At 41.4% G+C, this 5,736-nt stretch overlaps 1 long non-coding RNA gene across 1 annotated transcript; it reads left to right on the top strand.

Annotated features, from left to right (window-relative positions):
• Positions 1–528: 528 nt before the first annotated feature.
• Positions 529–2,830, top strand: LOC122706833. Its single transcript, XR_006344474.1, has 3 exons — positions 529–562; positions 1,684–1,773; positions 2,042–2,830. It is a non-coding gene; the product is annotated as an uncharacterized LOC122706833 (long non-coding RNA).
• The last annotated feature ends 2,906 nt before the right edge of the window (positions 2,831–5,736 follow it).

Here is a 5,736-nt window from a genome sequence, read left to right as displayed (position 1 = left end):
TCCCTTTCCGGGACGGGTCTCTGTCCCTAGCCCTTGTGTCTCTCTTTTTATCTTTTATATTTTGTCCTACCTCCTTTCGAAGACAATGGGCTGCTTTTCTGGGTGCCTGTTGTCTTCTGCTAGCGATCAGAAGTTGTTTTGTGAAGTTTGCTCTGCGTTCAAATGTTCTTTCGATGAATTTGTAGGGGAGAAAGTGGTCTCCCCGTCCTATTCCTCTGCCATCTTAGCTCCTCCTACCACTTCTCCTTTTAGAATAATGTAAAAAAGCTTTTACACCAAGGATATGTTAACTTCATGAATTGAAGTGAGGAAATTTCTTTTTCCAAGACGTGGAATCCTTTGAGTAACATAGACTTGATCCTTATCTGAATGTTAGTGAACATTAATTTGGGAAGCCACCTGGGCACCATCACTTAGATATTGTAAACATTAAAATTAATTTGGATCTTGCTTGTGGTGATCTTGAAACCCAGGTAATCTGGAACAACTCCTCTTTTGATGACAGCAAGAGAAGCTAGATAAAAACATTCTACTTGAAGGGATTGGAGATGTAATGAGACAGGTAAGAATTCCTGGGCTAGAGTTTGGCAGGAGTGATAAACTGAGGAGGTTAAGACTTGCACTTTGCATTGATTCTCTTACTGGGAGAAGTTGCCGATTCATTATGGGAGTTACTGAAAGACCAAAAGAGGCTTTCTTTGAAAGTAGTATGTTTGGGCTGTTTTTGACATTTTCTCTCTTTCTTTAGTTTTCTGCAGATTACCATGCTGTGTGGTCTCTCTTTACTTTCCCCGCTTGGGTTTCAAAAATTTCTTAAATCTGTTCTCGATCCCTTTCATCTATTTGGGTAAATTCTAGTGTGCTGTTTCTTCAGTGATTATTCTGCTCTATAAGTATGTCCTGTTGAATTATTGTTTTGCCTCTTCACGTATGTTGTTGTGCGGTTGTATCATGCCTAGTTGCTCAGTCATGTCCAACTCTTTGCAGCCCCGTGGACTGTAGCCCACCAGTCTCTTGTGTCCGTGGGATTCTCCAGGCAAGAATACTGGAGTGGGGTGCCATTCCCTCCTCCAGGCGATCTTCCTGACCCAGAGATCAAACCCATGTCTCTTACATCTGCATTGGCAAGCAGGTTCTTTACTAGTGTCACCTGGGAAGCCATATATTTATACATGTATACTGTACAGTTCACGGGGTCACAAAGAGTCAGACACGACTGGGTGACTTTCACTTGTGCATAGTCCCGCTTGCTTTTGTTGCTCTTCCTTTCGTATTATACACAAAAAATTGTTGCCAAGATCAGTGTCAAAGAGTTCCCAACCTGTGTTTGAACCTAGGAGTTTTATGATTTCAAGTCTTGTGTTTAAGTCTTTAATCCATTCTGAATTAATTTTTGTGAGTTGTGAAAGATAAGTATCCAATTTCATTTTTCCATGTGTGATTTATCCAGCTTTCCCAGCACCACATTGAAGGTATTATCCTTTCCCCATTGTGTAGTTTGCTTCCTTGTTAAACATTAGTTAACTGTGTATGCTGGGGTTTACTTCTGGGCTCTTAGTTCTCCTCCATAGGTCTCTGTGTCTATTTTTATGCCAAACCCATACTCTTTTGATTACTGTAGCTTTGTAGTATAGTTTGAAATCAGTAGGTGTGATGTCTTCAACTTTGTTTTTCCTTCTCCAGATTGCTTTGACTATTTGGGATCCTTTTTGACTCCATACAAATTTCAGGAATGTTGTTCCTATTTCTGTGAAAGATGCCACTGGAATTTTGGTAGGGACTGAATTGAATCTATAGATGGCTTTGGGTAGTATGGGCATTTTAACTAATACTAATTCTTCCTTTTCCTTCCTGTGTGTACTTGGCACCTTTGTCATGAATTAACTGACCCCATGCACGTGGCTTTATATCTGGGCTCTCTGCTCTGTTCCTTTGGTCTGTGTGGCTGTTATATGTTATTTGAATGCACATTGCTCACTTTATGGTTTTTTTTTTTTTGCAAATGACTTGCTACTTGTTGTTTATTTTATATTTATTTTAGATTATAGAAATGATGTGAGACAAAAAGCAAGTTTGAGCGATTTTCCTATTCAAGTTTGAAATGGGTCATAAAGCAGTGGAGATAACTTGCAACATCAACAACACATTTGGTCCAGGAACTGCTAGTGAACATACAGTGCAGTGGTGGTTCAAGAAGTTTTGCAAAGGAGACGAGAGCCTTGAGGATGAGGAGTGCAGTGACCGGCCATTGGAAGTTGACAATGGCCAGCTGAAAGGATCATTGAAGCTGATCCTCTTAAAACTACATGAGGAGTTGATCTTACATGAGAAGTTGCCAAAGAACTCAACACCAGCATTTGAGGTAAATTGGAAAGGTGAAAAATCTCAGTAAGTGGGTGCCTTACGAGCTGACAGCAAATAACAAAAATTGTCATTTTGAAGTGTCGTCTTCTCTTATTCTATGCAACAACAACGAACCATTTCTCAATTGGATGGTGATGTGATGAAAAGTGGCTTTTATATGACAACTGGTGATGACCAACTCAGTGGTTGGACCGAGAAGGTGCCCCAAAGCACTTTCCCAAGGCCAAATTTGCACCAAAAAAAAAGGTCATGGTCACTGTTTGGTGGTCTGCTGCCTGTCTGATCCACCACAGCTTCCTGAATCCCAGTGAAACCACTACATCTGAGAAGTATGCTCAGCAAATCAATGAGAAGCACTGGAAACTGCAGCGCCTGCAGCCTGTATTGGTCAACAGAACGGGCCCAGTTCTTCTCCACAACGATGTCCAACCACATGTTGCACAACCAGTGCTTCAAAAGCTGAATGAATTGGAAATGAGGAAGACAAAAGCTTTCCTCATCCACCACATTCACCTGACCTCTCACAAACTGATGACCGCTTCTTCAAGCATCTCAATAAAGTTTTGCAGGGAAAATGCTTCCACAACCAGTAGGATGCAGAAAATGCATTCCAAGAGTTTGTCAAATCCCAAAGCAAGGATTTTTACACTACAGGAATAAACAAACTTATTTCTCATTGGCAAAAATGTGTTGATTGTAATGGTTCCTATTTTTATTAATAAAGATGTATTTGAGCCTAGGAATGGCAACCCACTCCAGTGTCCTTGCCTGGAGAATTCTATGGACAGGGGAGCCTGGCAAGCTCCACTGCATGGGGTCGCAAAGAGTTGGGCGTGGCTGAGGGGCTAATAAACACACACATGATTTAAAATTCAGGGTCCAAAACTGTAATCACATTTGCACCAACCTAATATTTACCATACGTGGGTGCATGTGTGGGTGTTTGCATGGGTGTGTGCATACACGCTCAGTCGTGTTGGGCTTTTTGTGGCCCCATGGACTGTAGCCTGCAAGGTTCCTCTGTCCATGGAATTTTCCAGGCAAGAATACTGGAGCAGACTGCCATTTGGGAGGAAGTCTTCCTCTCTGTAATTGTTTTACCTCTTCTGGGCACCAGGGGGAGCCAGAACTCTTTGGTCGCCTAAATCCAGTTCTGGGGGAAAAGGTGAATTTTGCTTTCTCACCCCCAAAAGGCTGAATGCTTCTGGGTTACCCTGACACCAAGCCACTGTTCCCCACCCAAAGCAAGGGGGTATGTCCCAGAGCCCTATCTTGGTGGGTCCTGGACTCCCACCCCTTTCCCTTAAGCTAAGTTTTAACAGAAAATCTGAGACTAACACAATATTGTAAATCAACTGTGTGTGTATGTTAGTTGCTCAGTCGTGTCAGAGTCTTTGCAACCCCATGGACTGTAGCCTGCCAGGCTCCTCTGTCCATGGAGTTCTCCAGGCACGAATACTGGAGCGGGTTGCCATTCCCTTCTCCGAGGGATCTTCCTGACCCAGGAATTGAGCCCTAGTCACCTGCATTGCAGGCAGATTCTTTACCATCTAAGCAACCAGGGATTAAAAAAAAAAAAGAAAAGGAAGACTAAAGATAAAATAAAGATATATTCAGGGAGACAAGAACAGAGAGAGTCTGGCATGGAATTCACAGTAAAGAAAATACTGAAAGGTATTTTTCAGGAAAAGGAAGATCTCAGAAGGAAGGTTAGAGGAACAGGAAGGTAGAAAGAGCAACGAAACAGTGACTACGTGAGTAAATATCCATCAGTGTTAATGGTGTAGTCAGCAGTAACATCTTGTTGGGTTAAAAATATGGAAAGAATGAAAATACATGGCAACATTGGCCTGGAATTTGGGAGACAGTAGACAGGGTTAAATGTTGTAAGATTTTTGCCTTGTTCATAAAAACAGCATTTAATATTAGACTTTGATAAGTTCAGGAAGCATGTTCTAATCTCTAGGGTAGCTACTGAAAGAATATAAAAGACTGCATAATATCTAAGTTCACAGAGTAAAAAAAAAAATGGAATAATAAAAAATGATTCATCCAAAAGTAGTTAGTACAAGAGAGAAAAAGGAATATAGATCAGTGTAAAGAACTTATTAAACCGAGGTATGTCAGTAATTACTATTTACAGTATATTTAAATCCCAATATATTAATAATTGCATTATATATTAGTGGAGACTTCTATTTCTAACCAACAATAAGGAGCAGATATACTCTATCAACCGAATCAACCAAAGAAAGGACAAAATAGATGAAAGAATGGTTTTCCAAGACACAGAGAATCAGGCAGAAAGAAGTGACAAGAAATAAATGAGCTAAGCTCTCTTGTTGCCCCAGCTTGCTGCCTTGATAATTTTGGAGGTGAAGCGTGGTGGACTCCTGAGTTGAGATGGAGCCAAGAGTCAGAGGAGGACAGGGCAGCTAGTGTTTGCAGGACAGAAGACCCGGGAGGAGAGGGCTGCAGAGAAAGACCCCCTGAGATCTGCCTAGGGTCCCCCTTGAGTGTTAAGGCTCAGCTGTGATCAGTAGACGCATACAGCCGCCTGAGTTAGGAAAAGAACCGCGGAAAGCTACAGTCCCCAGTGATCATACACGGCCGGGAATGGAGGCTGTTACAACTAGCCCTGCTGGAAAACCTGAGATTCATGGGGCATTGGATAGAGTTCACAGCGGGGTTTTGCCTCAGTAGTGGGAAATATTTAATCCTAGACCAAGCACTGCTCTGGTCTACCTAACAGACTTTTAAAACGAAGACCCGGCAACTTCTCTGGCAGTCCAGTGTCTAAGACTCACTGCTCCCAATGCAAGGGACCTGGGTTCAAGCCCTGTCAGGGAACTGGGTCCCGCATGCTGCAACTAAGAGTTTTCAAGACAGCCTCCTGGTACTGACAGTCTGTTATGGTCTAGCCAACAGAGAGGTTTAAAACTAAAGTTAGAGCTCATTTAAACTGCCAAATGCTTGATAATGAACATCATCATGTTGACATCTAAAACCAGGATTTTTCAATATAGTGTGGTAAGAACTGCACCAATGTTTTCTTCATTGAGTTTCATCACGTGATAAAAATGCTGAAAATTAAAACAAGTAATTTTCTAAAAAAAAAAAACAAACAAACCAGTTTGCCTGCTGCAACTGAGAATCCTAAAGATAGACTACCCTGAGTGCTGCAACTAAGACCTGGTGCAGCTAAGTCAATAAATAGAGAAAATAAATATATTAAAAAATGACTCCTCTCTCCAAAGTCTCCCTTTCTAGACTAGAGTTGACAAAAGTTAAAAAAAAATAAGGGAAAGACCCAAAAGGATCACAATATTTCTGAAGACCTTAACAGGATCCCAGAACAAATATTTATAAGAA

The sequence above is a fragment of the Cervus elaphus genome, chromosome 13, assembly GCF_910594005.1.
Source record: "Cervus elaphus chromosome 13, mCerEla1.1, whole genome shotgun sequence".
Lineage (NCBI taxonomy): Eukaryota > Metazoa > Chordata > Mammalia > Artiodactyla > Cervidae > Cervus > Cervus elaphus.
Note: the sequence above shows the minus strand (reverse complement) of the source record. Positions and strands in the feature narration are given on the sequence as shown.